The following is a 12811-nucleotide window of genomic DNA, read 5'->3' as shown; positions in this document are numbered from 1 at the left end:
AGGATGTCTCACCCACCCCCCCCGCCCTCCCCACCACACACCCCTTGGGATTCTATGAAGGAGGAGTGAACCTAATTGTAGGAGGAAGATCTGGGGAAGGCTTAGCCACCACCCACAACTCTGCAGGTCAATGGAATGTCCTTCAGCTCTTTTTGTGGTTTTCCCAAAGACATTTTGTTCACTTTGCCTCTCTACAAAGTGGATCTCTTTGGATCTCTTTAAATATGACCTGAGCGTAAGTGTACAGAAAGCAGGTAGGAAAGAACACTGAGAATACACTGGAAAGGACAGAGGGATATGGTGATGGATAAAAATCATAACATTTGGTAGGGCAACATGTTGAAGAATAAACCCAGTCTTTGTTTATTAAAGATTTTTTAAAAGCCTTAAATAATAGGGGAAGAGAGAAAATATATGGATTTGACAATTTAACTCTTAGCGGAAGTTTCCATGGCTAGCCCTGGTGAGCTGTCCCTGTATACAATTCCAGACTGCTGTCTTCCTCTATACTTATGAATACAATGACTGAGCCAGTGCCTTCCATTTATCCAAGCTCTTCTCTAATGTCATTCTTATGTCCACTATTTCCACCTGTCATTTTGCAACAGAGAAATGGTAGAGTTAAGTATGTTGGAGTTTGCATGCTGCTCAGTTGAATCCCTAGGGTGTATTACGAGGTAGGCAATGCTTGCCTTCCACCATCCTCCATCATTTTTTTTGGCACCTGTCACCACCTGCCCTTTCAACAAGGTTATCACCTCCTGATTCTTAGGTGGCCCTCTGAGTGGGCACGACTGACTTTCACTGACACTCACTCATGGTCCAGGCCTTCCCCTTTAATCTCTTCTCTCCCACTGTGACCACTACCATGTCTCCTTCCTTAGGTCTTTCTAGTATGTTAAAACTAATGTGATAGATAGATAGCTAGATAGATAGCTAGATAGATAGCTAGGTGTTAATGACTTATAATGACTTAAAAGACTACCTAATCAACTTATTCAAAGAAAGAATACACTGGAAAGTTAAAATAAGGGTAAAGAAGAAAACAAATAAGAAACTGAAAAAAAGAGATTTTTTTAAAAAAAAATTTAATGTTTATTTCTTTTTGAGGGAGAGAGAGAGAGAGAGAGAGCTTGAGTGGGGGAGGGGCAGAGAGAAAGGGAGACACAGAGTCTGAAGCAGGCTCCAGGCTCCAAGCTGTTAGCATAGATCCTGATGTGGGGCTTGAACTCATGAATCACAAGATCATGATTTTGTGGATCTGAGCCAAATTCAGACACTCAACCACCCAGTCGTCTCCAAAACTGTATTTTTGTTTGCATATTAAACAAGATATCTTCTTAATTCCCATTAAAATACTACTTTCTATAATAAATGTTAAATATCTGAACTCCATTTCAGTACCAGGATATTTACTGTAAATCCCAATTAGAGAAATATCAGAAACAAAGTAAATGTTTAAAAAGAAGGGCTGGTTGTATACATTCATACAATAAAATAATATGCAGCCATTGAAAATGATATTGTAAAAGCATATCTAATTATATGGAAATACCATGTCACCTTAAGTCTAAGATCTACATGGTTTGCTTTTTAATACTTCTTAAATTGGGAAGTATCTCACAACCAATCTTTAAACAATCACTAAGCAGAGGAGTGAGTTGTGACTTAAGATACTGCCTTCATGAGCACATGTAGCTGTATATAAAGAGAAAGATTTCTGTTTATCCATATGTTACCTCAGTTGAGTTATTTGGAATGGCAGGACCATCTATGTTGAATTTTAACTTAAGTTTGTACTTCTAATTGTCATTTTAGCTGTCATTTTAATTGTTTTAAAATACATTTTGATACAGCTTTGACATGAAAAATATTGTGTATGCAAAAGATTGTGTCTATCACATGCCAGACAATGCAATTAACACACTAGAAATAGCCAAATCTCTAGGAATAGATTACAGGATTTTCAAAGCCAGGAGAAGCTAGTGTGACTGATTCATACATCATAAAAGACTCTCACCCAGGCACCAACATATCAAAAGCTTCTGGCTGACATTCAAGAGAAGCTGTTTAACTTTCATCCATTTTTAATATAATTAAGCAAAAAACCCAAAACTGAATCTATCACATCTCCACATCTTCCCCCCAAAAGTCTATGAGGCTTTTTCAAAGTCTATAGGCCCTTTGATTTGCCTCAAGATTTTAAAATCAACCCTGAAGGTGGAAAGATGTCAAAATAAAGATCTTATAAGAAGTGACATGTCCTGGAAGCAATGCAGAATTGTTGGTGGCCTATAAGGCAAGCAAAAACTTATGACTATAAATGGTGTAGACTTTTCCTTTTGGAGTGGGAATATCTATACCTGTTATCTATGCCTGTCTCACCACTTTATTTTGGAAGTAGATAACTTTTTTTTCTCTAGTTTTATAGGTCTGTAAATGGAAAGAAAATTTGTCCCACGATGGAACATACCCAGCCTTGTACATACTTAATTTATATAAAGAGGTTTATGACTTGCAGGCTAATAATATTTAGGTGAGATTTTGGCTCAGTTGATACTATAATGGGATGAGATTTGGGAGGATGGTGGGATGGGATGTATTCTGAATATGGGATGGATGTGCATCTTTGGGAACCAGAGGATGGATTTTGGTAGGCTAAACAAATGCCACTCTTCCCCAAAGGTATATTTTCTTTCTAATCTTCAGAACATGTAAATATTCTCTTATATGGCAAACAATGGGAGTAAATTAAGGAGAGTTGACATTTAGCCTGGGTTATCTGAGTGGGCCCTAAGTCTAATCACAAGTATGCTTACAAAAAACAGGTAGAGGTATGGCAATCAGATCTTTGACAAAGCAGGAAAGAGTATCCAGTAGAAAAAAGACAGTCTCATCAGCAAATGGTGCTGGAAAAACTGGACAGCAATATGCAGAATGAAACTGGACCACTTTCTTACACCATACACAAAAATAAATTCAAAATGGATGAAAGACCTAAATGTGAGATAGGAAACCATCAAAATCCTTGAGGAGAAACAGGCAAGAATCCTTCGACCTCAGCTACAGCAACTTCTTAATTGACATGTCTCCGGAGGCAAGTGAAACAAAAGCACAAATGATCTATTGGGACCTCATCAAGACAAAAATCTTCTGTACAGCAAAGGAAACAATCAACAAAACTAAAAGGCAACTGATGGAATGGGAGAAGACATTTGCAAATGACATATAGGATAAAGAGTTAGTATCCAAAATCTATAAAGAACTTACCAAACTCAACCCCCTCCCAAAATAAATAATCCAGTTAAGAAATGAGCAGAAGACATGAATAGACACTTTTCCAAGGAAGACATCCAGTTAGCCAACCGACACACACACACAAAATGCCCAACATCACTCATCATCATGGAAATACAAACCAAAACCACAATGAGGTACCACCTCACACCTCTGAGAATGGCTAAAATTAACAACTCAGGAAACAACGGATGTTGGCAAGGATGCAGAGAAAGGGGAACGCTTTTGCACTGTTGGTGGGAATGCAAACTGGTGCAGCCCCTCTGGAAAACAGTATGGAATTTCTTCAAAAAGTTAAAAATAGAACTACTCTATGACCCAGCAATTGCACTACTAGGTATTTACCCAAAGGATACAAAAACACTGATTCTAAGGGGCACATGCACCCCAACAATAGCCAAATTATGAAAAGAGCCCAAATGTCCATCAACTGATGAACGGATAAAGAGGTGGTGTGTACACACACACACACACACACACAGGAATATTACTCAGTCATCCAAAAGAATGAAATCTTGCCATTTGCAACCCTGTGAAAGGAACTAAAGTGTATTATATTAAGTTAAAAAAAAAAAAGCCAGTCAGGGAAAGACAAATACTATATGATTACACTCCTATGTACACCTTAAGAAACAACAGATGAACATAGGGGAAGGGAAGGAAAAATAAGATAAAAACAGAGGGAGGCATACCATAAGAGACTCTTAAATACAGAGAAAAAACTGAAGGTTCCTGGAGAGGAGGTAGGTGGGGGGATGGGCAAAATGAGTGATAGGCTTAATGGAGGGCACTTGTTGGGATAAGCACTGGGTGTCATATGTAAGAGATGAATCACTCGGTTCTACTCTTGAAACCAATACTACACTGTATGTTAACTAACTTGAATTGAAATTAATTAATTAAATAAATTTTTAAAAAGAAGGAGAAAGAGGGAATTCTGAGATTGGCACACACTGTTACAGTGGAGAAGGCATTATAACTATGGAAACAGAAACTGAAGTGATGCTGCCACAATCCAAGTATCACCTGCAGCCACCAGAAGCTAGAAGAAGCAAGGAACAGTTTCAGCCTCGAACCTCAGGGAGAAAGTGCAATCTTGCCAAAGTCCTTGAGTTTAGACTTCTGGCCTTTAGAACCGAGAAGTAATAAATGTCTTTTGTTTTAAACTATCAATCTGTGGCAATTTGTTTCAGCAGCCCCAGAAAATGAATAAGGAAGACAGAGGCATATAATAGTATGGCTTGGCATGATCAGGACTGATAAAGTAGAAGAAAAGGTTAAAAATACACTGTAGTGTAATGCTATTTTAACTTAAAAGAAGCAGATATAAATAGATAAATAAAAATAAGGAGAACTATCTTCAAGATAATATGTCTTAGTCTGCCTGGGCTGCCATAACAAAATACTATAGAATGGGTGGTTTAAACAACAGATATTTTTTCTCATAGTTCTGGAAAGTCTGAAATCTGGGTGACAGCATGATTGGGTTGTGGCGAGAGCTCTCTTCCTGGCTTTCAGTCTTACCATGTCCTCATATAGTGAAGACAGAGAGAGCGAGAGCGAGAGCGAGAGCGAGCTCTGACCTCTCTTCCTCTTCTTACAAAAACACTGATCTCATTATGAAGCCCTTACTATCTGACTTCATATAAACATAATTCCCTCCGAAAGGCCCCACCTCCTAATACCACTGCATTGGGAGTTAGTGCTTCAACATATGAATTTTGGGGGAACACAAACATTTAGTCCATGACACTATATATAACATGGTATTTCTGGAAACTGAGAGTTTAGGTGTATTTAATCATATTCTTTTATATGTATTTAATGGGGTACAAATATTTAACCAATTGTTGATATGAAAAGAACTTTTTCCCTTGAATTGATCATGTGGCCCATTTAGGGTAGGAAATATAAAAATCTCTTCAGCAAAGACCATGGGCAATTCTTTTACTTTACAGTGAATAAAGAAGAGAATATTTCATTGCTTTAGGAAGGGGAAACTTTTTTCTGTTGTCAGTGATGATAACTTTGGTTTTAATAGATTTTCAAATAGTTTCAGAGAGCCCCCAAATCAATAATGACAAGAGAATGAGACTTTGATGGGAGGGATTAAAGGGATGGAAATATGAATTGAGAGGGAGGCTAAGAAAGAGGGTTTGTAAAAGGAAGAGGGAGCCTGGCAAATGGTATGGTAATGGCTATTGCTAGGGCACAATGCTGAACACAGAGTACTAAAGGTGTGGTCAGTGCTTATAAAGGGATATTATATTTAGTGTCCCAGGGGCATTTTGTGTCAGGTCTAGATACCAGGCTATAAGATATTTGGGTGGGTACTTTACCACAGAAATGGGAGCCATGTCTGGCAGATACCAAAAGTTCCAACTCCTCCAACCATGCAGTAACCTTAGGACACTCTCAGGTACTTAAAGAGTAAAGAAGCCCTTTGGGTACTGGGGTGGTGAAGACAATCTGACTGTTGTACTTGGCAGTTAAAATAAAGTCCTCAACCTGGGATAGAGGATGCTTCTTTTCACATTTTTTAAATAGTGGAAATGCAATACTTTAAAAAATAGAAAAACAGCACAAAAAAAGCATATAAAATGAAGAAAAAGAAGATTCTATATATCTACCAAAACCACTTATTGAATATTAAAAAAAGGAGGAAAACTCTTCAGTGGTGTCATATCATGGGTTATAAATAACTAGCTGACTGGTTAAGTGAGTACATGGCCTAGAGTTAGTTTTCTGAGCCCTAGGACTGTGGTATTAGAAGAAACGGAAGATCAAGTGAAACTAAAAAATGAACTCTAAAAGTATGAACAAAAGCTGATGGAGATAATCACATCTAGCTCCCAAAGGATAAAGCTTAAATCCATCACTCACAAAACTTTCCTTCATGGGGCTCTGTGGTGTTAATGGTATCCCTAAGCTCAAAGAAAATATAGATGGCTTGTGCTGGTCAATGAGCTTCTGGCCTGGAACAAAACACTCTGATTTAATTGCCTGTTACCTGGTACAGAGGAAGGGATTAGATTTTTATGATGACATAGCTTTTACCTTCACTCAATCAGTTAGTTTGTAAAGAGCATAAATTTTCCCTACCCTCAGTGAAGGGTGAATGAACATGTGACCTAGAAATGATAAAGTACCTAAATCAAAGAGATATTAAAGGCCAGATGCCAAATCTTGCTTACATACAAATAAAAATAAATTTAAGGATGCCTTCTCAGGTATCTTTTAGATTCCATTCTCCAAGGCAGAATGCACTGAGGGTAGAGGGAGATAGTCCTAAGGTTGAAACTGTCTCTGCTAAATACCATTTGTGCTCAACTGGATATGGTAGTGACTTCTCTGAGTCTTTCTGGGCAAGGCAGGTTTTCCTGCCATCCTTAAATCATTCTTACTGCTTACTCTTAAGATGAGTCTTGGCCATTGCTCTGTCTCAGGCAGGACAACGTGCCTGGACCAATGGAGGCCAAGCTAGTAGCAGAGGCAAGTGGGCAGATCTCAACAAACATAAAGCTACCAAAAAGAGGGAGAAGAGCATGTAGGATATAACGCTGACAATAAATAGTTACAGAATGTCTCACAAAGAAGCTTAGTGTTCCAAAAATACTTGGAAGCAGGGCAGAACTAAGCTGGCAAAGTGGGCTGAAAAATGATGCCCTGAGATGAGCACTGTGGATAGCTCTGAGGGAAGCCATTTCTTCTTGCTTGAAAAGGAGGCAACTCAGGATTATTCAAACCATTTTTATGAAGAGGCCAGCATCTCTCTGCTTTAACGAACCAAGATCTGTTAAGGCATTTTTGATCCCTAACACCAGAGGAAATCTTTACCCATTTAATATTTCTAAATATGGGTCAGCAATAGCATAATATCTGGACAGAACTGTTGAGAACTGGTTCTCCCTGTAGAGAAAAGGAGATGTGACATGATCCTAATTGGTTTGACTTACGGTTGCTCTTCATTCTTGGGGATCCTGAATTAATTCCTGGTTCTCCCAGGAAGGTCTGTGCCTCCCTTAACACTAATACCAGGTTGGAGTTTAGGGATAGTGGTGTGTCAACTGTAGAATGTTTCAACTATGTGAGGTCATGAGTGTGGAAAGGGCTCTCAAATGTATAGTTCTAGAGTGATTATTTATTCCAGCCCATTAGACAGTCTAGCCATACTACTGTTAAGAGTCCATAAATGGGTGAATATAAATTCTGCTCTACTTTTTGTGTACCCTTAGGAAAGTCATTTGGTCCTTCTTGGTGTCAGTTTTCTCATCTGAAAGATGAAGAATTTGAACTATAATATCTTAGGGGAAGATAAGAAGTTCCATTATAAAAGATAAAATAATTTTCAGTATTTGGTTTAAAATTATTAGTTCAGAGACTCAGAGACATAAAATATATCCAGGAGGAAAGAGAAAACAGCTGTAAAGGAACGTAGAATTGAGACTCAGTCAAGCACTCTATGGCCACAAACACTGATGGGGATAAAGGAACCATAAGCACTTGGTTTTAAAATACTATGGTGTCTTAGAACTGGAACAAGGGTGGATTATCCTCTTAGATCTTCTAGGAATTGGTAGAAATACAAGCTTTACATTATGGCTTTGAATTGACAGTTGTCTCCCAAGTTTCAAGGCGCCTCGGTAACAGAATGTAGGGCATTATAATGTCTGAAGTATCTAAAGGGCAGTGGATCAGAATACAGGAAAGAGCTCTGGACTAAAATGACTGGTTTGAGACATACAGGCTTTGAATTATAGGAATCTCTCTAATAAAGCAATGTTTTTCTAATGGGCTTTTATGTTTTCTTAGATAAAGGAGTCTCACTGTCATTTCTGAATAATGAAGCTGGGGCTCCTCAGTTTTCACGTTCTTCAACTATTGGACAGAATAAAGCCTGTAGTTTCTGGAACTGCAATTCTCCAAGTATTGTTCTTGGTCTCCTGTATGTCTCTGCTACCATTTTCAGAGAATATAATATCCTCCCTTTCGAACTACATATCCCAATGAGGCCCGTTTTCTTCTTATACTTCAACCAGAATAATGGATCACAACAGATTGACTGCAAAGCAGATATTAGAACCAGACAGTAATGAGATTTGCAAAAACAGAAAACAGTCCTATTCCTCCCAATAATTTGTTTTGAAAAATGTAGTTACTGTCTTTAAAAAAGATGCTATTTATTTTTAATACATAATGACTTCACTGCACCTTAAAATTCATTGAACAAAAATGTAAATCTCCCAGTTTTAATTTCAAACATGGCAAATACTGATTAATATAACCTATATAATAGAAAGTTCTTTGGGAGTCTTCAGTAATTCTTAAGAGTGTAAAGAGATCAAAATATTTGCCAACTGTTGTTGCAAAGATATCAGAATTCAAGTTTTTCTGAATAGTCTCTTAAAAACAGGGTAATAGCAAAAACTTGTTTTCTGAGCTTATATGGGGTGTTAAGTTTCTGGGAAATATAGAAGCTGCCCTCAGGGTATTTAGATTATTTACTCAGGTGGACTGTGGCCTGACATACATGAGGTCCCCCCTTCATGGCTTTGAGCCTCTTTTGGACTGGCTTTCAGAGTGACAGATAATACTAACTGGCATCACATTAGTCACTTAAATTTCAGCCTCTAGAATAACCCAGTGATGAAAGGAAGTGCCCTGCAACCAGGCATATTTGAACTGATTGAAGGTAAACTTAGGATAAATGCAAGGAAAATCTCTCTATGTGGGTGAGAAATGATTCCATTTTAAAATATTCTCTCTGGGTAACTGGTTGAAGTTTCATCACTTAGATAATATCAGATGCAAAAATATCTCTCAGTATTTCACTGGAGTGGAGTTTACAGAAAAGAACAAACAATCCTGCTAAGATTTACCTTTGGAGCAAAAAGATTTATGACTGTGGGCAAACCTCAGGAAACTATGCTAATGAAAATAAAGTCCAAACAAAATACATGAAAATAAATTTAGAATGAAAATACTTTCAAATAAAACATTAAAAGATGAAATTTTAATGTTGTGAAATATAAGTGATATTTCTGGCTAATATAGAGTGAATTTTTTATAAAATACCTATAGCTTTGGACTTATTTTAAAGAAAGCAAAACTATTGCTTTGTGTTTTTGAACCAATCATTTAGTCTTTAATTTTTTTTTTTTACATCTACTGAATAAGAAGAATGCATCAATAATCACTAGCTCTAAAATTCATTTATACGTAGGCCATAAACTGAGTAGGCTTCTTAAGCATATTTTTGTTCTCTCAAGTAGTAAAACCATGTCATCTGCTGTTTTATAATTTTTTCCATTTACCTTATACACTACTTTTACTATAAAGTTCAAAGGCAAAATTCATCATAACCTTAGATCAATTACCACAAGATAGTGAATGGTGACATCATCAAGTGACGTTTTGTAGACCTCAAGGCCCTCCTAGAAAATTATGGTATTTCAGGCAAGAGTAGAATTTTCACCCTTAAAAGAATTTAGATATTTCAATAAGATAACTTTAGATTCACTTGATCATTGAGTATTCTTTTTTTTTTAATATGTTTTGCCAAGAGGTGAGAGTTAGGTAGAGATAGAGGTGAAGGGAAAGAATAATTCTTGGGCCAGCTCAATGATTCTTTCTTTGGTTCACTGAAATTTGTGTCACTTCATATAGGAAGTTGATTTAGTTTCAGTTTTCATCACTTCTGGGTTTTATCCAATTCTAAACAGCTTTTTCGTGAAGTTTATGATTCCCAAGGCAGTGGATTAAAAATCTTATCAAAGACCATGCTAATTCAAAGTCATCAGCTTATAGCTTGTCTACCATGCTACTGCATTGTAAGTAACAAATTATTATGTAAAATACTGGCTTAGAAATATGCAGAAGTCATGAACTCTGCACGATTACAAAAAAACTTGAATCTTCATTAAAGAACATAGAAAGTTAATTAAAAGCTAATTAAAGGGAATGAGGATTTTGGAATATCTGATATTCTCTACTTATTCAGTACATCTGAAAGTTGGAAACTGTGGTCAATGTCAGGTAAAAGACACTAAAGTCTTTTTCTTGGGGTAATTTCAGCATCTTTACTTTGAGAAGAAGGATCAACTGTTTTTGTTATGTAATCTACTCATATATCAAAAGGAAAAGGGAACACTCAATCTATCCTATTTAGTACAGATCCATTAACTTCAGAGTATCTGTGCAGGGAATGCTCTAGTACAAGTGGAATTTATATTTACATTACAGTACATTAATACTGTAGCCTACATCAAGGCTTATGATTATAAGAATCCGAGTAAGCAAGTCCTGGAACTACGATTAACATTTGAGAAGAGTAATTAGTTGGTTCCTTTCTCTTTTGTACATAATACTGATTTCTTTTCTAGCAAAAGGACCAAAGAAAGAATACCCCAGCTAAAGGTAACATTCATGAAGACAATCAAAATGAAAAAAAAGTATAAAATTTATCACCAGAGAAAGATCTTAAGCCTACCCTTAAAGAGGTCAGAAATGGAAAAATGAGAGTAATAGGACAAATGCCAGTCCCTGCCCTCTCTTTACTACAGGGCTGGATTTCATCTGCCTACAGGACCAGCCCTGCCCAGAGTTAGAGCCACGATGTTTGATGGCTAATGTGTATGTGGAGCCAAGGGCAGCTAGGAGTCTTGGGATGTGTCGGCCTCAGGTGGATCCCTTAGATTGTACCTTGATTCCCTCTTCTGTCCTGAGTAGGATCTTTCCTGTTTTGAAATCTTGGCTCGAGCTCTGGCACTCTGCAAAGCTTTATTTAATTTTCTTCTCCCTTGTCCGTTTTAAGGTCTGATTTTGTCCTATCAATTCCTATTGCTGCCTAGATTTTTTTTTTTCCAATAGGCTGCTCATCCAGAAAACACATACTGTTCCTACTTCTTTTAAGATATATCTGTTGTTCTCCAACAGGGAAAATCTTCTAATTTTTTTGCTGCTATTTCTGCCTCTGTCCTTGTCTGTCCACAAAAGGAATTTCTACAATGGAGAATGATCAAAGGCAGTTCAGACCATGCGATAGACAAACTCTCCCCTTTCTGCATTGCTTTAGCTGCTCACAAACTGCTTACCTATCCTCTGCTTTAATTGTATATAGACCTGCTAAATTCCCTCTTGTCCTTAGCTGCTCTTGCTCCAACTAGGAGCTATGATCAGATACCAAAACTTCCTGGTTGCATTAAATAAATTGTCTGTAACTGTGTACTTGCTCTAGCACATAAACTAAATTGTCTGTAACAGAGTGTATTTTCAGTGATGAATAACACCTGCACAGCCTTTCTAGTTGAAATGAGAGAGAGAAGGAGAGGGACAGTGGGAGAGAGGAAAAGAGAGAGAAGATGCCCAACAAAACAAACTGCAAAATACAAAGTTAATCTTACAGGATAGGATGGCTTATGTGAAGTCCTCAATATATCCTCCAAGTGGATGATCCTCTTCTCTGGGGAACTTTTAGAAATATAAATTCATTCTCAGTGCATAAAGGGCAGGAATCTGCCAGTCAGAATGCCCCATGTAATATATTCAGTCAAAATTTAATCAAACCAAAAGTTCAAGAATGGTAATAAGGAGGGTAAATGTGCAGCAGAAGAATTTTCTCTAGGAGAAAACTTAATGCCACTGTAATGCATCATTCCCACCCCCCCCCAAAAAAAAACCCAAACTCTGGTTTCAACTGCATTTCATATACCTACTGGATAAGTGAGCAAGAAAACAAACGAGTGAATGAATGTGGTGAAAGCCACGAATTCCTAGGAATTTCATATCTTCTCCCTGTATTCCTCCTTGGTAACTATGTAACTGTTCGACAGCTTTTTTTTTTTTTTTTTTTCTGAACTCCCCAGCTGGGATCCACTTCATGGATGCCTAGCAAGTTGAATGATCCTAATACTTCAGTCCAAGTGGTGTCTACTGACTGTGATTGAGTTTGGTACCATTATAGTCATCTGATTAGAAACAGAACAATTTCCAGTGTCCAGACGTTTGTTATAATGTAGGCGGAGCATTCAGATATTTAAATGTTTACCTTCTATCTAGATGTTTTAGTTGGTATGTCCATAACACACCTTCTACCAGCAAAGACCAAATAAGTGAGTACATTAATAAAATAGTCAATATAAAAACACAAAAATAAATAAGAACAAACAAAAAACAATTTTACTACAAAAACCAATTTCTAAATAGCAAATGTGATAAAAACAAGTACTACTTTTGTCAAAGTGATCTATCCTGCTCTATCTCCAGAGTTGCATTACCAAGAAAACCTATTTTAACAACTCACATTTTAACCACAATATAAGATGAAAAGGGAAATAGGGAGCTAGCATTACAGACACGGGATAACACTGTTGTTTTTCATGCACAAGTTTCAATAATGCAGTTGTATTGATGGCTATATCATTGAGCAGATGAAGAACAGAAGTAACACTCATTTTGCTCAAGAGCAGTGACTGCTTCCTCTCAACAATAGCCAAAACATGGAAAGAGCCTAAGT

Source organism: Crocuta crocuta, unplaced genomic scaffold, assembly GCF_008692635.1.
Source record: "Crocuta crocuta isolate KB4526 unplaced genomic scaffold, BGI_CrCroc_1.0 scaffold219, whole genome shotgun sequence".
In the NCBI taxonomy this organism is placed as follows: Eukaryota; Metazoa; Chordata; class Mammalia; order Carnivora; family Hyaenidae; genus Crocuta; species Crocuta crocuta.
This window is presented reverse-complemented; position numbering follows the sequence as displayed.